We start from the raw sequence: 25399 nt of genomic DNA, 5'->3' as shown, positions 1-25399 counted from the left end.
GAGCACCAGCTACCAGGGGAGAAGCCCTGAGAGTCGCTGCCACTCCAGCTGCTGCTAGGGCAGGGGGGAGCCCCAGGGGGCCAGCTGCTGCTCTGGCCACCCCAGAAGTGCTGCCAGAGGCCACCAAGCTGTGGCTGCTCCTGCTGCCCTTGGGACCACTGGTCAAGTGGTCCCCGGGCCAGCCGCATTGGCCGCTGCTTGGGCGGTCCCCGGAGCCAGTTGATTGAGTGGCCCTGGAGTCAGCCACTGTGCCCACTGCAGAAGTCACGGAGGTTGCAGGAAATCACAGAATCCGTCACTTCCACCACCTCCGTGATAGACACGGAGACAAACCCTTCCCTGCTGTGACTGCAGTTCCTGGAAGGAAAGAGAAGAACAGAAAGTGAAGAGAGAAGGAAAGAGAGAGACTCCCTGTCACCTCTCTCCCCTGCTGCCTCCCCCCCTTGTATTCTGTAACCCCATTTCACTGGGTACCCTGTGCTGGTGCCATGGGGGTGACACTAGAGTTCTGGGGATTTGGGGGGAGGGGTAGGGGGCTCTTCACTTCTCAGCATTTCACACAAATTTGTCTTTGGGCTGAAATTTCTCCTGTTAGGCCTCTGTCAGAGCTGTACCCCACCCTGTGTGCGGGGGGGGGGGGGAGAGGGGAGTTGTAAATTGCAGAGCAGGCAGAGAAGTCGCCCATAAAGGGTCATATTGATCTGGTGACTGGTTCTGACCGGGGTCACACGTCCTCTGACACAGGCTCATGTGCAGAACATGGGAGCTCTGGCTTGTCCTAAATGCTGTAGAGTGTGAGTTCCTGGGAAAGGGCAGGGAGAGGAGCAAGAGGAGAAAGGCAGAGACATTGGAGACGAGGAATTGGGGAGAAGAAGGAGAGAACAGAGAGACAGTAAATGATTGAAGCAGAACAGGTGTCCCAACTCCATCTTGCTCATCATAGGTGTTCAGAAAGACAGGTAGTTGCGGGTTTTCCAGTGTCAAGTACGAACTTTGATTCTAACAATGTGCATTGAAATATCAAGGGGATCTCCACATACCTGATCTCTTCCCTCTCCCCTTTTTTAGTATTAATTTTTATTTTGACGTGTTTGGCTTAACCGTGATCGTCTCTTTCCCCACCTGTATTGCAATTTGGGGTTTATGTTTATTTTGCCTCCCTGTTGTTCATGTCATTATAATTATAACAGCAAAGGAATCTGCAGGAGGAAAAACTGACTCAAAACTTCATTTCCCCATCGTGCTGGAACATCCTACAAACAGCTCACACAGCTGGAATCATAACATGCAAGGCCAGGGGATGGGAGATGCAGGTTTCCAAGGGTTCTGTCTTTCTCAGATGACATATTCCCACCCCTTGTGTGCCTCCATCCTGTATGACCTGCTGGACTTCGACACATTTATTGTCTCATTCTATAGATAATGTGATTGTAACACAATGGGACTGAAATTAAACCACTTCCAGATGAGGAAACAACAGAAGAGAAAAGCCATTATTGCATTGGCTGGGAATCAAACCCAGATGAATTGCTTGGAAAACACCTACACACACCACTATACCACCAATGCATCTGGCAGGAGTAGCTTTCCTGCAGGCTCTGTGCGCTGGCAAAGGGGGTGACACATGACCATGAAGTTAATGAACAGAGTGGATGGGCTGGAAGCTGCCTGACAGCTGGGAGCAGAGTTAGGATCCCAGAGTGACTGAAAGGGGGCAATGGTGAAAACAGATTTCACTGGGAGCTGGCCCCACACCCGCCCCGCCCCGCCCCGCCCCTAGGAAAGGGGAACTGAAGCTCAACTTCAATCACAGAAAAATCTTCCCTGAAAAGGAAGGGGACAGCTTGTTTTAAAGACCAGGTTTGTGTTTGTTCCTGCTACATACGGAGGGGCTGGGTAGTGCTGATTCCAGCCCCCAGACTCTGGGAGGATAAGGAACAAATTCAGGCTGCCAGTGACCTGCAGGAGGGAGATGATCTTTTGACAGTGAGGGACGCCTCGTCCTAAAGGCCTTTGTCTGCCCCCTTCCAGTGACTGTTTGGCACAGGAATGCAGCCCCCACTCCTGGGTCTCTCCTGGGGAAATAATGTTTCTGTGCAAAACACCAAAGCTTTTAACAGAAAAGAAAAGGAAATGGCCACACGATGGGATTAGGACATAAGGAATGAAACACAAGATCCTTCTCCCATGTGCATTGATTTTAACCTTGTTTGTGGTGGTTTTGTATCCATGTTGGCCCCAGGGGTCCTCTGGGGTGCTGGGCATTGGCCACTTTCGGGAGAGTGGGCTAGATGAACTGGTCTGACTCAGTGTGGCTGTTCTTATGTTCTAACTGCTGGTTATGGAAGAGACGCCCTTCCAGGCTACACAGAACTGAAGAAGTGTGTGGGGTTAGCTCCACAGCTTGTCTCTTTCACCAACAGAGGTTGGTCCTCTGCAAGCTCTTACCCTCACCCGCCTTGTCTCTCTTGGACTCTGAAAAGTGCTTTCTCTCCACTCCCTTTGGAGAGACGTTAAGTTTCCCTTTGGGCAACTATCAGGCTGAAGCAATTGTATTGACTGTGACACTAGAATTGAAGATTTAATATTATAAATAAATGAGTCTAAACCTGAGGTTCTGGTTTTCACATTGGTTTTTCTAACTCAGTTCCCAATTCTCTTCTAGAAAGGCCTCCAGGACGCCAGCCCAGCCCAGCAAAAGTGGCAAGGAGAAAGCCCACACTGCTGCTCTTTCAGGTACTTGAAGGCTGCTATCAAATCCCCCCTCACTCCGTCAGTCCCCAGTCTGTGGCAGTGCCTGGGATTCTTCCGTCCTAAGTGCAGGACTCTGCACTTCTCCTTGTTGAACCTCCTCAGATTTCTTTGGGCCCAATCCTCCAATTTTTCTACGTCACTCTGGACCCAAACCCTGTCCTCCAGCGCTTGGATTCTTTACATGCTTTCACAGAGCAAAGAGCACATGTTCCATGATTTCATAGGGCAGAGTTTTGTGCTATCGGGAGCTTTCCCTGTGTGAATTTGACAGGTGGATCAACATAGAGACACATTGTGACCCTTCTCAGGGTGCTGAGGACTGTAAGTCGCCTTGTTGCCACCTGCCACAAGGAAGAGGGAGTTTTGCATTTGGCAGCTGGATGTTAGTGACCAAACTCACCAGCCTGCTGGAACTCAAGGACCCTCCTCTGAGCTACAGCAGCCACCTTAACCCTTGAGTTCCTTCAATGTGTCCCCCTCTGGGGTCCAGCCCGGATCACCAGATACTCGATGAAATCCCAGATCCTCTCTTCCCCAAGTATCCCAGGTTACTAGTTTTACTGTGGACCATTGCTACTGTATTTCACCCAGCACCTGAGTACAGTTATCGAACAAGCAAAAAATTTATTTAACAATGGATAGAGATTTAAACAAACAAACGTGAGTGATGGAAACCAACTGTTACCAACTAAACAAAGGCAGAAAATGATAGAATAGAAAGGCCAGCACAAAAAACAGAGAGGAACAATAAGATACTAAAAGGACAATGGTTGGAACTCTCCATTTCTCTCAGTTTCTGGACTGATGGGTAGTAGAGCTGTAGCAACAGTTGAGGAACCAGAGTAAATTAAATCTAAGGTTTGAACTGCTAGTGAAGCATTTTCCACACTCACGGCATTCCTAGGGGCTCTCTCCTCCGTGGATTGTTTGATGCCTAATAAGGTGCGAACTGCAATTGAAGGTTTTCCCGCACTCAGTGCATTCATAGGGCCTTTCCCCTGTGTGGATTCTCTGATGTACAGAAAGGGCTGAGCTGTGAGACAAGTTTTTCCACACTCACTGCATGTATTTTTTCTCTTTCGCCTGAGGATATCCTGCTGTGTTGTGGTTTCCATGAGGATCTTCTGAGTTCCCCAACAGGAAATAAATTTATCCACTTTCTTCCCTGGCTGGTTTCCTTGATCTGTTTTTGGTCTGTGCTGAATCTCCCAGGATTTTCCCTGCTCAGGACTCCTGGACACATTCCTTTTCGATCTTTGCGATAATGCTCTGTTTTTACCCACTGGCTCAACATTTTCAGGCTGAGAATTCTGCTCCTCTTTCTCACATGCCTTTGCATCACCTGCTGTGACAGAGACAGAAACATCAACAGGGATGAAAAGGGGAAGACCAAACAGAAACAAGTGCTGAAGACAGGTCAAATAAAAATCAGGAGCTGAACTCCCCCAAACTCTTCCCCAAAATAGGAGAGAGGAGGGGGATGAATTCAGCCTTCACATCCCATCCAAATACGCAGGGGGAAGGGAGGAAGCTACTGCCTGGTGTCTGCTAGGATCTATAGGAAGCCATGAACTATATTTACCCTGAGGATATGACCCCTGCTAGGGACAATAATGAACTGAGAGATCTCCCCAAGGGCTTTGTTGGGCATTCCAGATGTTTCCTTCAGGCACTTACAGATTCTGAGGTGGTTTAATGTTTCCTCACCTGTGCAGGGAGATTTCAGGATCTCTCTTTCCTTTGAACCCTGGAGGTCTGGGACCCATGGGTCTTCCCCTTGTTCCAGCTGGGAGATTACATCACGCTGGAAAACTAGAAACCCTGCTCAGATGAAAGAAAACAAAGGAGTTCAGTTGATTTCATAAGACTTGGTCATAAAAAAACAAACATTCTATTAATTTAACTTCAGTGCTTAGTGTGACCTGGTGGGCCAGGGGCAGTTCTCACTGAAAATGCCAAGATCAGGGCAGGCTGAAAAAGGGAGAGCAGATGCTCCCAAATCTGCTGGTTAACACTGAAGTTAAACTCACCGACCAGTCACCAACTGTGCCTCTGATCACCCACGCGGGTAATCGAGAAGCTGAAAAAAGAAATCACGCAGCCCCCTTTATTGCATCCCTGTTCTCTGACTCCTAATCAGCAGCTAGGTCCAGTACAGTGAGAGGTTATTTAAAAACTCTGCTCACATAAACAAAGTGTTCCTCTGACCCCAAAGGGTCAGCCACATCACCAGGTCAGTATAGGTTTGGATATTACCCAAAATTCCATCCTTCCAGACAATCCTTTAACATCTAAACTAAAGGTTTAAATGAAAGAAAGACAGAAAGAAGTTAAATGGGAAAGCAGTCAGATACATTCCAAAATGGATATATCAGGTTCTTAGCAGTATTGGTGAGTTGCTGGCTTGAAAGTCCGTCTGGAACACATCCACAGTTTGGATGGGTCATTCAGTCCTTTGTTCAAGGCTTCAGTTTGTAGAGAAGTTGCTCCAGAGGTAGGAAGGGGGATTGAAGACAAAATGGAGATGATGCAGCTGCCCTTTACATTCCTTTTGCCATGTGTCCTGTACTTCCTGTGTCCCAAACACAAGCTTCAAAGCACGTGGCATGGAAAAGCCTTGGAGTTCTCATTACACAGGCATACCCCGGCATGTCTTGCTGACTCAATAGGTGTATCCCCTTGGTCCTTTCCATGGGCTCATTGTACAGCTGATGATCGTCAATGGGCCATCAAACAGGCTAGGCAGTGTTGATGCCAATATGTCTGGGGGTGTCACCCAGAAACACTGCACAAGTCTGGAAATACAGATATACCCTACATATCTATAACTCACAATACAAAGGTGATACAAACATAGAAACAATATTATCATACTTGGCAAATCATAACATTTTTACTGACACCTTACATGGTATATCGAGCACGATTCATTGCAATTTTATCAGATTATATTATTATTTTATTATTAATACCAAAGTGTCTCACAATTCCATCCAGTGTCACACTTGGTAAACCAGTGAATTCCCAGGACCAGTTCCCCAGGGCCTTGAAGATGCCGAACACTATGCTTATGAGGGATTGAAATACCCACATATCTGCTGGGAACACACACACAGAAACTGTGTCACTGTGCTCACTCTTCTAGAAAATCATGATCAATTTTGTACACAGTATGGCTTGTGAGGTATCATTTGAAAACGCATAATCTACTGAATATTATCCTCCTGTTAAAATGTGTAGTAACACTGTATGTAAAGTTATGAGATTTTACTGTATGATATTACTGAAAAAGTTACAATTCTGGGGAACACCCACAGACCAGTTCCTCAGAGACAGCAAGGCAAACAGCTGGTCAAACAGCCATTCTCCTGTAGGGGGAAGGTGCGAAGAAGACATTTACATTCCATCACAGGGACCTCTTGAAGCTGTTGTGGAAAACAACCACACAATTGATTTTGAATCAGCTCAGCCTGAGGCTCTTTTCTTGGTTAAAAGTGCGCAGGGGGTGACAGCTATTGGAATACTGTCCCCTGAGCTAAAAATCACACAAGCCTTTTAAAGCTTAAAACCCCAAACAACGACACATATGTTGCACGTTAATTACCTTATTTGGAATATATTGCAAAATATGATGCAAGCAATGTTGGAAATAATTAAGAAAGGGATAGATACGACAGAATATATCATATATCATAATTGTAAAAACAGCAAATAAATCCATGATAGACCCACATCTTGAATACTGCATGAAGATGTTGTCGCCCCATCTCAAAAAAAGATATATTGGAATTGGAAAAGGTTCAGAAAAGGGCAACAAAAATGATTAGGGGTATGGAACAGTTATGCCAGACCAAACCCCCAGTTTCACTTGAGCAAACAGGAGCTATTTGACACAGTGCGATACGGCTCCTGTGCTCTGTTCCCAAAGTGTTCTGCAGCAGGGGAGGGTCTCTGGTAGTGTGTGTGTGTCACTGGCATATTGGGGTGATGCTGAAACAGGACAGAGTAGAGGTGGCATCATGGGGCTGGCATGAACCATCTCTCTTCATTTTCCCCTTCCAAGAACCGAGGGGACAGGACTCCTTACCCAGCGAGGTCACCGTCTCATAGTTCTCCTGCATGACATCCCAGTAGAGGGCTCTCTGAGCGGGGTCCAGCAGAGCCCACTCTTCCCTGGTGAAATACACAGCCACCTCCTCGAAGGTCACCGGCCCCTGAAAGAGCAAGAGTCCAACACTCAGGACCTCTTTCCCCACGCACAGCCCCACTATTTGTGGCAGAGAGGAGCCAATCAAATGGAAGCTCTGGGTGGATCCCACTCAACAGAGTCCCACCCCCACCCCGCTCACCGTATCCAGCACAAACCAGGGTGAGGGGACGAAGCGAGAGCCCCTTGTCTCTCCCAGCAGCTCCATCACACCCCTACTAGCCACTGACCGATACAGGAGATGGAGTCCCTAGCAGGGTCCAGGGAGAGCTCCCTGGTAGGAAGCCCAATAGCCTCCTCCTTGTGAAAAGCGGGATATGAAGGGAGAAGCAGCTCCAATAAGCCTGACTCATGGGTGCCCCCTTCATATCTCACAGCAGCCGCTGGTTAGTGAGGTCAGGCTCCAGCACTGGCAGTCTGGGAGTCTGGTCAGTTTGACTAGCTCCATGTAGGTGGGCTATTTTCTTTCTTCACAAATTAGGACATTTCCACCTCCGAACTTCCTGGGTCTGTTCCTAGAATCTAGGCCACTTATTAAATAACTCCCAGCAGGTTTGCCACACCCTGGCCTCCTCCTTTCTCCACCCTGTGCATTTCCTGCCCCGCTCCAACCTCCAGACCAGACTGTGCAAACCTTCCCATCTCCAGTGTATTTGCTCTCCCTCTCCTCCAGCAGGAACCCACCAGCAACCCCCCGATAATCTCTACCTGAGTTGGCTCCACTGCAGCCATTTCTCTTCCCTGTCCCACGCCAGGCTGGGATGCGCTGGAGCAAAACATGGACGTCATTCTGCAGCCTGTCTGGGGGAGAAGGGCAGTTGTGGGTGTTTCAGAACCGGTTTTAGTTAATTTCACATCAGAATTCCCCCAGGCCCTTTCCCTGCAGACAGACACGCTAGATTCTGCCATGCTGGGAAATGCTCAATCTGTTTATTACAATGTAGACCTGGCCCCTGCTGCCAGGCTAAGCCCACAGAGACATTTTTAATCTCCCTTCTCCCTCCCCTCACCCCACCGGCCAGAGAACCCCCACCAGATCTTCATTGCCAGGTTGGGAGTCCCAAAGTGTTTTCCCCCTCCCCCCAAGAGACCCCAAAAGCCAGAGACCCCCCAAAAGAGACCCCCACTGGGAACTCAGTCCCTCACTGCCTGCCTAGGACCCCCTCCGCCCCTGCCCTCCAGCAGGATCTGCCCTGCCTTTTGCCTGGCACCCCCTCCTCCCCCTGCGGGATCCTGATGCTTTACAGGGGCACCCCTGGCCTAGCACCGGGATTCTCCACACACTCTGCGCACTGGGCACGGCAGCAATCCCAGGAGTCTGCGGGGAAGCCCAGACAGAGCCCTGGCTCAGCACCAGGCTCCCTCTAACACCCTGTCCCAGCTCCCCAAGAGACGCCCACCCGGCTGTTCTGCAGCCCCAGGCCCCAGCGATACCCACCTCCAGGACCCACAGCCTCAGGGCTGGGCACATCACAACCACCCCCTGAAACCCCAAATCTCCAGAACCCCCCAACCTCACTAGGGTACCCCTGCCCAGCCACCCAGAGGCCTCCCCACCACAATCCCCTTCAGCTGCTATCTCCCCACAGCCCCACCCCCCCCCGCAACCCTGTTACCTCACAGTGCCTGAGAAGTGGATAGAAAGTGACCACCGCTCCCTGCTGGCCAGTCACACAGGCAGAGGGAGCCCCGGGGGATGTCTCTTGAACAGGAGAATGGAAGGCCTGGAGGGACAAAATAGGTAAGAAATGTCCATGGCCTGTCACTAGGAAATAATGGCCACCATGGATCCACCCCAGAGGTGGCTGCATCTTAGCACTGCGGGAAGCAACCCCTCACCAAGGCCATTTGCCATGGGGTTTGGGATACTTCTCAACTCACACTGCACTCAGAGTGACCTCCTCATCCCGTGCCAGCTGGTGAAAAGGGTCCAGCCAACTCTTCTGTAACTGGTTGGGAACCACTGACCCCCCAAACAGGGGGAGGCCTCTGGCTTTGATGTGTATTAAATATCTGGCTGGTCTCTTTCTTTGGCAAACATTTTAACAGAGGTAAAGGAGGGAACAAATGATTCACAAAGGAGTCGGGAAAGATGATCTCTGGGCAATTTCACCCCCTGCAACCTCCAGGATGGAGAAGAACTCAGGGCAACAAGTTCCCTCGAAGGAAGAAGTTGCTGGGATTTAGAAACACGGGGAACAGCCCCAAACCCGATAGGATTTTTAACTGACATTTGATAATGACACAGAAAGAGGCAAAACCTGAGCTTTGAAAGCAACGTTCAGAAATGAAAGAGTTCCCAATCTGAGAGATTTTGGATCCATTTTGCAAATTATAGAGAGGAAAGTGGAAAATCAGAGGGATTTTATATCAGTTGTTGATAGGAGGTAAAATCTGAGTGTTTCACATCAATATTTGATAAATGAATAAAGAGGAAATGGGCAACATTTGCAAACGTTTTATATCCATGTTCAAGAATCTGAGAAAAGGTGTAAATCTGAACTTTTCTTAGTATTTTATAATTAGAGAGACAGGGGAAAAATCTCAGGGCATATTCAATTAGAAATAGACAACTAGAGAGCAGTGGGGCAAATGTTTAGGGTATTTTATATGAATCTTTGAGATTTGCAAAGCAAATGTGTCTCAAACTGCGTATTTGATAACATGAGAGAAAAACACCAAGATCTGAGGGGATTTTATATTGCTGTTAACGAACTAGTGGAAAAGGGGGACTGTTGGACTGGATTTTATACGACTGTCCAATACATAAACACAAAGTAATGGTTCCCCCCACCCCCACCATTGCCATGGGCAGCAGTGAGCCCTTTGAGGAGCTGATTAAAAGGGCAAGGGAGGGGGAGCTGGAAGGTCCCTGGATAAAGGAAGGGGGCAGCAGTGGGGGACGGGCGGGTGACTGGCAACTGATGGTTGGGGGCAACTGTGCTGGTAGTTAGGGGGCAACAACTGGGATTGGGAAACTGGGGTATGGGCAGTCCCCATGGGGGACACATGCGCCTCCCTTCCCTGCCCTGGCAGAGACCCGGCATCTCATAGAATATCAGGGCTGGAAGGGACCTCAGGAGGTGTCTACCCCAACCCCCTGCTCAAAGCAGGGCCAATCCCCAACTAAATCCCCAAATGGCCCCCGCAAGGAGTCAGCTCCCAGCCCTGGGTTTAGCAGGCCAGTGCTCTAACCACTGAGCCATCCCACCCCCACTCCAGGGGCAGCCATGTGCTGGGGAATGACTCAGGGCAACAATTTCCCACCTAAACAAGGACAAATCACTGCAGATAAAATGGGTGGGAAAATGCCCCTCACTAGAGAAGATTTTAAACTGACGTTTGAGACTCATGGGGAGAAGGGGGGAAATCGGGGGAGAGGGGAGAGCTGATCATTGGAGGGGATGGGGGGGAAATCGCCCCAGATTTTATAGCCCGTGTGAGACACTGAGTGAGAAAAGGGGCAGAACTAGACAGAATTTGTATCGGGGGCGAGAGGCAAGTGGCACAAACAGGGACAGGATCCAATTAACTCACCTCCCCCCTTCGCCCGCCCGCCACTCCCCCCCCCGGGACTCTCCGGGCTGCCCAGAGACAGTTCAAACCCCCCCCGCGTCCCACTGACCTTCCCCTCCCTACAACTCCAGCTTCTCCCCTCCCTGCCTGACACCCCCCATCTCCCCCCACACCACAGGGGATCCCCCCCGCCAGGCCCCAGTCTCTGCCCCCCAAATCCCACTGGGGCTGAGGCAGCTCTGAGGCTTCTCCCAGGTTCCCTGGGGCAGAGTCACTTTCCTGCCCAGCCCCAGTGCCCCCCCCAGGGTCTCTCACTCCCCGGGGGGCTCCGTGGGAGGCTGGACACCAGGGATGCAGGACGGCAGGAATGGGGGTGACAGGCCTCCTGTTCCTCAGTCTCACGGCGGGACCGAGGGGGCTCGTCACTCTCCGGCTCGGGAGCACTGGGAAGACCCGACCGTGGAGGGGCCGTCGCTGGGGGGGGGGCGGCCCCGCGCAGGCGCTGAGCACGTCCTTATATCACTTCTGTGGCGGGAAAAGCGCTGAGGAGATGGAACGCTGAGGGCTGGTTTTGGCGGGAAAAACCGGTTTGGACTGGTTTGAGCCTGTCCCCTGATGGTAAACAAGTCCCCTCTCAGAGATGGAGTCCAGGGGTCAATAGTTCATATGCTCCAGATTGGATCTTATTTTAAAGCCAGTGATTTACTTCATAAACATCTTAATTACCAACTAATTGAACCTATTAAACAGTTTATACTTCTTACACCTAACAATGAGATCAAAAAAAGAACACAGACAAACCTTGTCAGTAACGGCTAATGTCCCAACGGAGAAGCACGTGCGCTTGTTGCAGAGCTGCTGCTCAGGGACAGGAACCTCCTGGCACCCCAGCCTCCAAAATCACTCAGGCTGCACTTTCTGCACGACTAGGTGCTGGCTGAGGGGGGTGTGGGAATTGGTGGCCTCTGCTGCAGGTGATGGGAATCGCAGGTATTTAAAGCCATGGCCTAGAGGAGGGAAGTGCCTAACTCCAGAGTGTGCAGCTGCCTAGGGCCAGGGCTGAGGATTTAGAGTCCCTAGTGCAGCCGTTGCAAGGTTCAAGCACGCTCAGCCCTGCCATTGCCAACCCTCCTGCGGCTAGTAGCTGCAGCTGGCTAAGGCTGGCCTCTGGGAACTGGCCCCATGGCTGTAGCCAGAGAAGCTGCAGGTGGCTCTGTGACTACTGGGGCCATTAAGCTAGAGCAGTTAAAGACACTGGAGTTCACCTCAAGGAACAGAGGTCACAAGTAGGACAGGAACGTCAAGGGGAGCAGGGAAAGAGGGAGCAGGTCAGGCTGGCAGAGGGAGCTTCCAGCTGGGTGGGAGCATGTCCAAAGTGGAAAGGAAACAAGTACGGGGAGAGGTGGTGGTGACCAGGTAGCAGACTAGCATGTAGATGGGAGCAGAGGGAGAGAGGCTGGTGGCTTCAGATTCCCAAGGGCTAAGTCCTGACTTTGGGGAGATGGTGTTTGCAGGTGGCTGGCTCACATGGCAGGATGGGAGCTGAGGGAGGGATCTGTCAGAAGTGATCAGGTGTCTGCTGGCTTTAGAACTGAGCTGAGACTAGGACCACATGCCGTGACTGGTGACATGGGGGGTACTGGAGACATGGCTAGAGAAGGTCTGAATGAGGAAGGAGATAAATCTGTGGGGAGTTTCCTTGATCACTATGAAAGTTCTGCTCACTGTGGACACTGGTAAACCCACATGGGTGTACAGCTCAATAAGAAAACCCGGGGGCTGAGGGAGCTGTGTAGGGCAATGCATATAGTCATGTAGGGGTGTATGATCAAAATGAAAAATGTCTCTGAGGTTCAGTACCGGGTTTGCTATGGCACCAATGGCACTGCCCCACCAGGCCCACACTCGGAGCCCACAGTGACTATATAGGGGCCTACAAATATGTTTGGTACCAGGACCCACAGAAGGTTAATCCGGCCCTGATGGCCTGAGCACTATTTCAGCCCCACATTTTTGGGTGGACCTCCCACAGTGGGAGCTGCCGAGCCCTCCCCCACCACACACACACACACACACACACCTCTTCCCTGTGTTGGGAGTAGAACAGGAGAAAGGACAAAATAAGCAAGAGAAGAAGAGAAAGGAGGGAGGGAGGGATGGAGGAAAAGGTGAAACAAAAAGGACAAAATTCTGCCTCTTTAAGCTCGTGTTTTCCATGCCTAGAATTCAACTCTCACCAGATGGATCAGACTGAACTGGTTTCAAACCTCCAGGAGGCTCTTACCTTCTAAACAAGGACGGCTGTTTTCTAGTAAAATCACTAAGAGGGAAGGAGAAAACTCGAAAGAGGTTCCTCCTGGCGCTCACGTCCGTGAACCCGAATACTCTCTCAGTCCTCAAAGAGAGACCTGGAGAAGGAGACTTGCTGGAGCAAAGCCACAGGGGTCTCTGAGGTTTCCCTGGCCCCTCGCCCCTGTCCTGCCTGGCTGATGTCAGCATCTCTCTGTGAGGTCACCACCTCCCCATCACCTTGGACCAATAGGCTGAGGTCCTGCAAAAGGCCTTTGTGATGTCACTGCCGCACCCCTCCCTTGCTGGGCTAATGTCCTGCCCCTGACCAGGCACTTTGGAGGTTTGAGCTACTCCCTGTGGATCACCCCACTCAAGGAGCGTTCGTTCTAGGCAGCAAGCCGGCTAGACAGGGAAACATCAGACGCTGCTCCCAATGCTACACTCTGTTTTTCAGAAATTGGTCGACTTTACGGCCAGAAGAGACCATTAGAGCATCTAATCTGACCCCCTGCATATCACAGGCCTCCTGTATGACACAAGAGCTACTTTTGGGGCAAACACATTCCAGAAAGGCATCTAGTCTTCATGAAATGACATCAAGAGATGGAGAATCCACCACTTTCCTTGGTAGCTTGTTCCTGTGATGAATCATCCTCGCTGTTGAATATTTGTGCCTTAGTTGTAATACAAATTTGTCTCTTTTCATCTTCCAGCCATTGGGTCTTGTTATTCCTTTCTTTGCTAGATTAAAGAGCCCTTTAATACCCAATCTTTTCTCTCCATTAAGGCACTTCAACATTTCAATGAAGTCACCTTTCAATCTTCTTTTGATAAGCTAAAGAGGTTGAACTCTTTCAATAGCTCACTAGAAGGCATTTTTCTCCAACCCTCAGAACCTTTGGTGGCTCTTTGCTGCCCCAGCTCCAATTTCACAATATCTTTTTCAAATGAAGACACCAAAATTGGAGGCAGTATTCCAGTATCAGTCTCGCTGATGCCATGTCACCTCCTATGACGTTATTGACATAATCTGTAACTGTATAGATCACCATTGCGACCACTGATCTATATTTGCAGCCAATATTGTAGAAAGGTTGTCGTGTAAGGGGTCTACGGAGAGGTTATGATTGGCTGATTATAATGATGCTATTTCTAGATGTGTATCATTTTTGTAGTTGAATATTGGCTCTATGCTGCCTGTATTTCAAACTTGTGCTCTGCTTCTGGGGAACACCCCAGATAAGTTGGTGTCAGTTCTGCCTAGCCTGCTTAATGGCCCATTAAGGACCATCAGCTCTACAATTGACCCACTGAGAAAAGGCAGATATGCCTTGTGACTCAGCAAGGTCTGCAGGGACCTGCCTATGGACAGAACTCTAAGGTTTTTCTGTGCCCCGTGCTGGATAAGAGTGTCCTTGGGACAAAGAAAGCAAAGACCACATGGCAAGAGACTATAAAAGGCTCATGCCTCATCTCCATCTTATTTTCAGTCCTGCTTCATGTCTCTGGAGGGACTTTGCTACAAACTGAAGCTCTATACAAAGGACTGAATGACCCATCCCAGCTGTGGATGGACTCCAGAGACTTGATTTGAACCTGCAGTTTATTCCATCACTGCTACAAGCCTGAACCAAGAACTTTGCCATTACTGTGTGTAATTAATTCCTTTAAAAATTTTAACTCTCACCTATATTTCTTTCTTTTTATGAATAAACCTTTATATTTTAGATGCTGTAAGGGAAAATCCAGTGTTATCCAAGGCCTTGTAGGCCCAGGCCTCATGTCAAGCTGCCAGGGCTGGCCAGACAAGCCAAGTAGGGGGGCACAGAGGAGACAGTGGAAAGTCCTAACCATCCCCAACTGAAAAACAATTTTGTAATACCCCCGACTGCCAGCACGTAACCGCACAGAACAGATAAGTAACAACAGGAAAAGCCTAATATGGAAGAAATTTACTCCTGCTCCAATCAGCATTAACTTTGCAATATTTTTTTAGCAAAATAATAAGGAAATTATGTAACTTGCATATTACGATTGTGGTTTTAAGCTTTATAAGGCTGTCTGTAACCAGCTTCGGGGAGGCCATTTCCATAACGGTTCTCCTCTGCGTGCTTCTAATCAATAAAAGGCCTCAGGCTGATCTGATTGAAAACACAACACATGGATCAATTTTTCCATAACAATGCTAAAGGATTTGCAAGAGCGTGATTTGTGGGTAAGATCTGACTCATCTATTGACCTGCATCTGGGGCTTAGTCCTTTAAGAGAACCTTTTTTCTTTTACTGGGGTATTGGTTTTCATAACCATTCATCCCCATAAGCAGCAGTGCTGGTGGTGATACAAGGGAACTGGAATAGCTGAGGGAATTGCTTGTATTACGTCCGATTCGCCAGTGGGGTAAAACCAAAGCCCTCTCTGCATGGCTGGTGTGACGTGCTTTAATAGTAAAGGACACCCAGCCTCAGGCTCTGACTGCCCTGCTCCAAGCTATTTGTCCTGAATTGATACTCTCAGCAGTGTCCTGCCAGTGGTCACATTGTTACAGGGGTCGTCCGGGATTACAACTGGAAACTCTCCGAAGCTCAGGATGCGCTTCCTCAGCTAGGGGAAGTATATAACCGACACACCTCCAGGGTGTGGTGGTGTTTCCCAGCTAGTGGCACCGAGATCACTTAGAATGAGCAATAAAACATGTCTTCTATACAGCCCTCGCCAACAGCCGGGTGGCTTTTAGTTCATGCTGTAGAGGCCCCCACACTAAGCTCCAGAGGTCCCCGGTTCAATCCCGCCCACCACCGCGTCACCAACCTGGATCCGTCAGCATAACAGAGGCAGCTGCCACCCCAAGGAGAGAGCTGCCATGCCACACCCGGCTGAGAAGAGGTACCAAGCAGTGAGCTGACACCCTTCAGAGCTTCCTGTGATAAACTGTGAACTTAGGACAATAGGTGGGTGGTAGGAAGTGTTGCCCTCAGAATGGCCTGGGTCAGAGCCCATGGGAGGCCCTGGGCTATCCCCCCCCCCATCTGCTGCATCCTTCCCCCCAAAAGGGCCAAAACCCTGACCAAGAGGCAACATCCCCATGAGCAAAGGCCATCACGAGGCATCTATCTTCGAAAGTTTGCAGAGGATGCAGGAGCAGAAAGGGGAGAGAGGATGAGGGTGGCTCTTGGGAAGAGGGAGGGAGGGAGCCTTATGGGAAGCTCTTGTTTACCGCCATCAACCCAATGATCAGATCATTGATGCCTAGAATCTTCCCGGACATGTTGTAATTGATTGGATCTAGGTTTTAAAATGGGTACCACATTTGCAGACGGAGAAATGTCAGGGAGTTGAGTGGAAGGCCATTGCAAGCTCAGCTAATTAGGCAATCTGGTTTATGCCCCATCTAACAAGCTCCTTAAACAATACCTCCCAGTTTTCATTCGCATTGTTCTGTTTAGTGTTTTTCTCCAAAACACTTTTACTAAACCTTTGGGTCAGCTTTGGAAAGTTAGCCCTTTCAGTGCACCAAATATAAATATTGCTGGTGGGGACTGCCTTCTATTAGTCATAAGAACGGCCATACTGGATCAGACCAATGGTCCAGCCAGCCCAGAATCCTATCCTCCCACAGTGGCCAATGCCAGGTGCCCGCGAGGGAATCGACAGAACAGGGAATCATCAAGCGATCCATCCCGTCACCCATTCCCAGCTTCCAGCAAACAGAGGCCGGGGACACTTCAAGAGCATGGTTTTGTATCCCTGCCCATCCTGGCTAATAGCCAATGATGGACCCATCCTCCATCAACTTATCTAGTTCTTTGGTGGACCCTGTTATAGTCTTGGCCCTCACAACATCCTCTGGCAACGTTTCCCCAGGTTGACTGTGTGTTGGGTGAAGAAATACTTCCTTTGGTTTGTTTTAAACCTGCTGCCTACTCCTTTCATTTAGTGACCCCTAGTTCTTGTGTTATGAGGAGTAAATAGCACTTCCTTACAGATCCAGACTAACACAGCTACCCCTCTGAAACTTCCTTATTTACTTTCTCCAAACCCGTCATCATTTTATAGACCTCTATCCTAGCCCCCACTTAATCATCTTTTCCAAGCTGAAAACTCCCCTCAGTCTTATTAATCTCACCTCACATGGAAGCTGTTCAAGACCCCTAATCATTTTGGTTGCCCTTTTCTGTACCTTTCCCAATTCCAATATATCTTTTTGAGATGGGGGACCAGCTCCAGTATTCAAGATGTGGGCATACCACAGATTCATAGACAGGCAATATTATATTTCTGTCTCACTAGCCATCCCTTTCCTAAGGACTTCCCAACATTTTGTTGGTTTTTTTGACTGCCGATGCTCATTGAGTAGATGTTTTCAGAGAAGTATCCACAGTGACTCCAAGATCTCTTTCTTAAGTTGTAAGAGCTAATTTAGACCCCATCAGTTTAGATGTAGAATTGGGATGCTTTCCCATGTGCATTACTTTGCATTGATCCACACTGAATTTCATCTGCCTTCTTGCTGCCCAGTCACTCAGTTTGGTGAGATCCCTTTGTCACTCTTTGCACTCTCTTTTGGACGTAACAAACTTGAGTTGGTTTGTATCATCTGCAAATGTTGCCACCTCAGTTTACCCCTTTTTCCAGATCACTCAGGAGTATGTTGAACAGTGCTGGTCCCAGTACAGACCCCAGGGGGACACCACTATTTACCTCTCTCCATTCTGAAAATCAGACCATTTCGTTCTTGCCTTTGAATCAGTTACCTATCCCAGAGAGGACCTTCCATCTTATCCCGTTTTGCTTCAGAGCCTTCGGGGAGAGACCTTATCAAAGGTTATCTGAAAATCTAAGTATACTATATCCACGGGATCACCTTTATACACATGCTTGTTGACTCCCTCAAAGAATTATAGTAGATTTGTGAGGCATGATTTTCCTTTACAAAAACCATGTTCATTCTTCCTCAATGTAAGCAGGGGCAGACTCACCCGGCAGCACCTCCTGCTGGTCATGTTGGGAATTAGCTCTCCAGCCCTCAGAGCACCCTCTTCAGGCTGGTGATTCGCCTTACCGCAGCTGGCCCCGTTCCTCCCAGGACCCCAGTGCCCCTTTTACCCTGGCAGTACCCCCTGGCAGTACCCCCCCAGTTCTGGGTCTCCCCCTCCCAGGGGAACCCCCACCCACTATCCCCACTTCACCTCAGTCTTGGCTACTGCCCAGTCTCCATCCAGCCCCCGTTCACTGGGGCAGACTGCAGTATGAGCCACTCATCACAGGCAAAGGGGTTTGGACCTGCTGCCTCTGCTTCCCCCTGGGCTGCCCCATTGCAACCCTGCACCTAGTCAGGCCTGCAGCCTGGGGCTTTCCCGGCCAGAGCTCCCAGCTCCTCTGGCCCTTCCCCAGCCCTACTCCCAATCTAGGTGTCTTGCTTGGGTCCCTGCAGCCAGGCCCTTCTCTCACTACAAGCAGAGGGAGACTGACTGGGCTCCTGGCTCACAGCCTCTTCTAGGGGCCAGCTGGGCCTGACTGGGGCATGGCCACAGCTGAGCCTGCTTCCCCCAATCAGCCCAGGCTCCTTGCCCCAGCCCCAGCCCTCTCCTGGGCGCTTCAAGCCCCGCAGGGCAGGAGCGGGTAACCACCCGCTACACCCAGCAAATTCCATTCACCGATGGGTCTAATCATTGGGCTCTACAATTCCACCCAATATGCCCGGTACTGAGATTAGCTTTAGTGGCCTGTAATTGCCAACTGCGTCTCTGGAGCCTTTTTTATACACTGCTCCAGCCAGGGACTCAAGGCCGCCCCAGACTTTCCCTTTCTCCCTTCTGGGAAATCAAGTTCAAGTTCTACAAGCAGCTAAAGAAGCTTCAACCCTGCATCTGAATTAATGTCACATTTCTCACTGCCCGACACAAACAAATGTCATTTCAATCCCAGGTGAGTCCACTTCAGTCATTCCTCAGCCCCATTCCTTCACCCTCCTGCCTTAGCTTAGGGCATTGCGCCACCCTGTGGGCATTTCATGTCCCTCCTCAGTTTCACATACAGACACAATTTCCTTTGCCGTTCAACGAACAGCAAAACCTTTCTGTGTCTCTAGGCTGAGTCAGGGCATTCAATTCCATTGAAACCTTCTCTCCTGCAATGGCAATGGTCAGACAGAGGGGACGTGGCCACCGTCAGCCCTGAGAGTGAGATATTCACTCTCCTCTTTCTTCAAGCTGCTGTTGTTATTCCATAAAACATGTACCATGGAATAAAAAGCTGAGTTTATTCCAGGGTGAGGAAAGAAAGGAGCCACCAACTCCCCAAAAAATCTCTGTACCCAGAGAGAACCTGCCCCTCCTATTGGAATCACTGATGTGCTTCAGCTAGAATGGGGAGAGCATCTGCTCTCATGGGGGTACAGCTCAGTGGTAGAGTGTTTGACTGCAGATCAAGCGGTCCCTGCTTCAAATCCAAATGCTCTCTAATAAGCCTCTTATTTTTTTATTTTTATTTTTGAAAAAAGGGAAAACATTTTCATTTCCATTCTCCATTATGTTCAGGAGCTCCACTATACGGGGATGCTTGAAATGAATATAACACTCAACATTTCACTGTCCAAATGCATAAAAACCTAGCAAACCTGTCCATCAGCTGAAATCAGTTCCTAGCCTCTAAGTGTCTAGTTTATGTTTTCATCAATTAAACAAAGGGATCATAGGAATGTACATTTGCAGATCCCTCCTCTCCAGGGCTGTGCTGTGCAGAAGAACAAGAACCACATCCAGTTGGGGTTCAGGAGTCTGACGAGCAAAGGCCACTTGGTGCGGGCTAAAGTCACCAGCACTTTGGCTCCTTCCCATTCAACCAGCAGCTGGGCCCCCAGGACATGGCATGAGAAGAAGACAGTGGCGGTGAGCAGGAAAATAGCCACCAAGAAGCTGGCTAAAGCTGTCAAGATCCCCAGGGAGGTCACCATGCCCATGTCTAGAATGTACTGACTGCAGCGGGGACCAAAAAGGCAGAGAAAAGCCCTCAAAAGTTCTAAGCTGCCAAGCCCCAGGTTGTAGCCTGATTTGGGGTGGGTTAGTAGGGTCGGTGGAATTTATCCACTTAATTTAATTTGATAATTATTTTTAAATTAATTAGTAATAATAATAATTAATGGATATTAATAATATGGGTACGGCTTGCCAATGTGTATGATTAGAAGATAAAGTTTGTTCTGAATTAGGCTTTACAGAGTTTATAAAAGGAGCTTTGGGGTATATGACAGGAACTTACACTGAGACAGAAATAGTCATCAAGACCTTTTATTAAAATCAATGAAACAATAAGTAAATGTAAAAATGTTCAAACAGTTTGAATTACAAAGTTACAAAATATTACAGTTTTTAAGAGATATATTTATGATAATACACTGTTATAAACTCACTTTGTGCAGTAGCACTTTGGGTGTTGTTCAGACTTTTGATAAAGGAAGTGAACTTTAACCCTATATAAACTAGGTGCTTTTTAAAAGGTAAAGCAGAAACTAGATTCCTTTATACTTACAGCTTTGAAAAGAAATAATACCACGGCCTATCAATAGTTAACAGCCTTCGTAGATGGGTAGCATCGATGCGTAGATGGGGTTGAGGCGATGGGTAAACAGGAACAGATAGATGGGTGTATTGCCTGCCTAATGGTAATTTGTTTTACCTTTTATAGAGCATTATTTGGAAATCCTTCCTCCTATGCTCAAATTTTGTTTTCCCCCCACGGAAATGTTAGGGTACACCTGCCTTATAGGCTAATGTGTGTGCGTATGAGTGACAGATATGTACGCATTTGTGGTGTACTTGTTAGATTTGTGGGAAAAAATCCCTATTTCCACCCTTTACTCTTATTGGTTCAGTTAAAGGTCTTCAGACATCTACGTAGGTAATTTGTCTTACTATTACTTTTCTGAGTAAGGGTCTTAAAGGTTGCCTTCAACGTCACAGGATGTCTGACCTGGATGTCTGGAGGTATCTTGCATTTCAGCTATTGCAAATCTATAAATCTATAAGCCTATTACATACTTAAATTTATCAAAAAGACATTTTATACAGACCAACAAATTAATCCTCAAGGCTACAAGGTGATCAAAATCCTACCTAAAATCAAGACAGGATAAGGCTAATGTCATCTCCAAAGCCAGGGCTAAGAAGGTAACACGGAGAAAGAAGATGAGAGAATTCAAATGGGATGACTCCTCCTCCCTAATGGCTGTTATGAATCACCATGGACCACCCGGAGAGATCAAAGTCCTGCAGGACAAACAGCCCCATGGACAGTATAATGAAGTGGTGGCAGTGGGGGGACGTGCTGTGTTTTGTGTAACACCTGCCAGGTGAGTGATGCACTGACAGGGCAGCTGCCCATAGCTCCCACATGAGCTCATTCTCTTTGATCTGCTTCTGCTGTTACTTCAGAGCCAGCACTACTGGGAATGTGTCCCTGTCACTTCACCAGCTGTAGAACAGGCTCTGTTTGCAGCCCAGCTCTGATTAACCCCACTTTTTAATATATTCCTACTGCGATACTTTCCCAGTTCTCTGTCTCATCCTAACATTCCGGTCAGAGACTGACTAGGGGGAGGGATGGACTAATTGTGTGACATTCGGTAAGTTGCCATCGTATGTGATTGAAACCTCTGCTGGAGGTGGGCAGGAGCCTATTACACACATAAAATAGTTAAGTTTTACTAAACTACCTGCTACACATTCAAACCTTCTGTACACACACAATAGAAATTGGTGCTGTGAGAAATGGCAACTTTCCTTTAACACAGATCATTGTTTTCTGTACTTTCAGAGGCATTGAAATAGAAGCACATTGCCTTTAAACAGCTGTGTAGTGAGGTGGTGTGGCTCCCCTCCACCCCAGAGGAAGAGCCCAGCCGGAGGCCAGAGTGGGCGGAGCTAGGGAGTTCTGAACCCGCCCCCAAAGCATCAGGCGGCGACCCGGAACTATAAAGGCCGGCCCTCAGCACTCAGTCAGGCCCCAGCGGCCAGAGAGAGCAGACGTCCCCAGGGGAGCTCGAGACTGGGAGGCTCCAGCTGCCCCAGGCAGCCGCCCAGACTGGCCAGAGCTCCCCCGCGCCCGCTACCCAGAGGAGTTGCCGGACCTACCACCCAGCCCCGGCCGCGATGAGCCCATGCTCCTGGGCCCTGCAGAGGCCGACGTCTGGATCCAGGTAGCTCCCGAGAGGGCGTACAGAAGTAGCCCGGGGGCAGCTGACCCCAATCTGGCTGCAGCAGTACCGGAGCCTATGTCGGTGTGTTGCGGCCAGGATCCCCACTGATTAAGCAACGGATCGTCAGCCGCTGCTAGGGCCCCGGGCTGGGACGCAGTGGAGTGGGAGGGCCTGCGTCCCCTGCCACCCCATTCCTGGGGCAGACTCTCCCTCTCCCTGGCCTGAGGAGGCCGAAGCCTGTGACTGTTGCTCAGCCCTGCTGCAGGGCCTGAGCCTCCTGACTCACTGTTTGCTGCCCTGTCCTAACCTAAGGCCAGGCCTTAACTGTTGTTACAGCTCAGCCCTGCCAAAGGGCCTGAGCCTCTTGCCCCACAGGGCAGGCGACTGCTGCAAGGGCTGCCGAGGGAGACCCCGGCTGGACTATTTCCCTGGATCCACCAGTGTGCAATGAGCCGGTATGGCTCCCCTCCACCCCAGAGAGGTCGAGCTCCGGTGAACTTGTGTACAAGCTGCTATTTCATGATCAGCAGCAAAGCCTCTGTAAATTTACCACCCATAGAGCTGATTGTTTCTAACTGCAGGGTTAGCCAGACCATTCAGTAACATTATCGCTCTGTTCACAAAGGCTTTGGTTAGTGACAAATCATGAGACTTATCCCTTCCTGCTCTAATACCACTGACTCCAGTGTTCTCTTTCCCCAGTTCTGGTTCCAAGAAAATAAACAAATTAAAACAACCTTCAGAACTAACATGCTGTGGGAAAGTGGAAATGTTGATAGCTCAAATAATTCAGTTTCTTCTGTGTCTTGTGTGTGTCTATCTGCTTTGTGTGTGTGACTGATGGGGCTTTTTGTTTGCTCCTGGCAGGTTCAACCCTGTCAGATTTGTCTGTGGGGATGGGGCCAGAGAAAACAGACACCCTGGCCTTCCAGGTTGGGGTTAGGCAAAGGAATAACAACCCTGTCCCATAAAAAACAAAAAAGGTTACAGAAACAGTGGTAGGAACAGTGCTAGAGAAACTGGTAAATAATCACAGTGCCCAGGCTTGAAGTAATCAGGGTTTGTTTAGACTAGGGAAAGTGATGGAGTTTAGGTCAGGTCAAGGGGAAAGCTAATGCCAACCCTGCACCTGGGCGGCATCTGCACTACAATTTTTCACATTAAGATCACTAACTTGAGCAGCCAACGCCATGTACAGCCCTAGTGGATGTCAGGCACAGGTAGTTTTTGCCTCAGTGTAGCTAACCTCTCTCCCCCCACCTGGAGGTGATGAACATTCCTGGCTGGAGGAACACACACTCCTACGAGTCAAAGGAAAGGAGTTGATAGAAAAGATCACAGGACTGACCCCGAAGAAGGATGAGCTGCAAAAGACAGAAGCAGGCAACTGATCTGGTGGAGCTGAGAGACCACGGTGAATATGGTACAAAAATCACTATGTGGGAATGAGCAAATGTGATTTAAAAAAAAAAAATTTTGGCCAACCCTAGTCAAGGGATTTATTACAGTTCTCTCTCATGGGGATTTTCTGATGTCTAATGAGGCTTGAGCGCTGATTGTAGCTTTTCCCGCACTCAGTGTGATTCTCCTATGTGAGACAACGTTTAAGCTGTGCTTGAAGCTTTTCCCGCACTCAGAGCATGTGTAGGACTTCTCTCCTGTGTGGATTCTCTGATGTAAGATGAGGCCTGAATGATTAAAGAAACATTTCCCACACAGAGCATCCATAAGATTTCTCACCCATGTGGATTTTCCTACGTTTGATAAGGTTTGAGCTCTGATTGAAGCTTTTCCTGCTCTCAGAGCATGTGTAGGGCTTCTCCCCTGTGTGGATTCTCTGATGTGTGATAAGGTTTGAGCGCTGATTGAAGCTTTTCCCACACTCAGTGCACGTGTAGGGCGTCTCCCCGGTGTGGATTCTCTGATGTGTGATAAGGTGTGAGCACTGATTGAAGCTTTTCCCGCACTCAGTGCACGTGTAGGGCGTCTCTCCTGTGTGGATTCTCTGATGTGTGATAAGGTTTGAGCGGTGACTGAAGCTTTTCCCGCACTCAGAGCATGTGTAGGGCTTCTCTCCTGTGTGGATTCTACGATGTGCGTTCAGGGAAGAGCTCTGACTAAAGCTTTTCCCACACTCAGCGCATGTGTAGGGCTTCTCTCCTGCGTGGATTCTTCGATGTGTGATAAGGTCTGAGCTCTGACTAAAGCTTTTCCCACACTCAGTGCATTCATAAGGTTTCTCACCCATGTGCATTTTCCTATGTCTGATAAGGTCTGAACTCTGACTAAAGCTTTTCCCACACGCAGCGCATGTGTAGGGTGTCTCTCCTGTGTGGATTCTACAATGTCTGATAAGGTCTGAGCTCCGACTGAAGCTTTTCCCACACTCAGAGCACGTGTAGGGCGTCTCCCCTGTGTGGATTCTCTGATGTGTGATAAGGTGTGAGCTCAGACTGAAGCTTTTCCCACTCCCGCATGTGTAGGGCTTCTCTCCTGTGTGGATTCTCTGATGTATGATAAGGTGTGAGCTCCGACTGAAGCTTTTCCCGCACTCCGCATGTGTAGGGCGTCTCTCCTGTGTGGATTCTACAATGTCTGATAAGGTCTGAGCTCCGACTGAAGCTTTTCCCACACTCAGAGCACGTGTAGGGCGTCTCCCCTGTGTGGATTCTCTGATGTCTGATAAGGTTTGAGCTCTGACTGAAGCTTTTCCCGCACTCCGCGCATGCGTGGGGCGTCTCCCTTGTGTGGATTCTCTGATGTCTGATAAGGTCTGAGCTCCGACTGAAGCTTTTCCCACACTCAGAGCACGTGTAGGGCGTCTCCCCTGTGTGGATTCTCTGATGTCTGATAAGGTTTGAGCGCAGACTGAAGCTTTTCCCGCACTCCGCGCATGTGTAGAATGTCTCTCCTGTGTGGATTCTCTGATGTCTGATAAGGGCAGAGCTCCGATTGAAGCTTTTCCCACATTCATGGCATGTGTAGCGTGTCTCTTCCAAGTTGATTCTGTTGCTTGTTATAAGGTCTGAGAGGCTACTAAAGTTTCCCTCTGGCCTCCCCTGAGTCTCACAGGCTTTTGTTTTTTCTGGGAGTGCATAACTCCCGGAAACATTCCCTTTGGATCTTCCTGATAAAGTTCCATGTGGTTCTCTTTGCTCAGCATCTTCCTGATGGGGTTTCTCCTCCTCATTCTGACTCACCATCCCATCACCTGATGGGAGACAGAGAGAATCCGGACATAGATCACTATCTGCACCGGAAAGAAAGAAAATCTCAGAGAGAGGAATGGAAAAGGGATGAACAATCCAAAATATGTGGGGAGTGATCAAACATATCAAGAGCTTATATTCCCGAAACACTTACCCAGATGAGAGAGGAACTGATCAGTTTTGGTCTGAATATAATGAGAATACACAGCGGAAAGAGAGATAAGGGA

The 25399-nt window shown here is 49.0% G+C and overlaps 1 protein-coding gene and 1 pseudogene across 1 annotated transcript in view; one reads left to right on the top strand and one right to left on the bottom strand.

Moving 5' to 3' along the window:
- Positions 1 to 25399, top strand: part of LOC120381416 (zinc finger protein 271-like) — a 1091725-nt gene that overhangs the window by 23594 nt on the left and 1042732 nt on the right. The gene's annotated exons all lie outside the window — the stretch shown is intronic.
- On the bottom strand, positions 23780 to 24722 carry LOC120381462 (annotated as a pseudogene).

This window comes from Mauremys reevesii, linkage group 14 (assembly GCF_016161935.1).
Source record: "Mauremys reevesii isolate NIE-2019 linkage group 14, ASM1616193v1, whole genome shotgun sequence".
Taxonomy (NCBI): Eukaryota; Metazoa; Chordata; order Testudines; family Geoemydidae; genus Mauremys; species Mauremys reevesii.
This window is presented reverse-complemented; position numbering and strand designations above follow the sequence as displayed.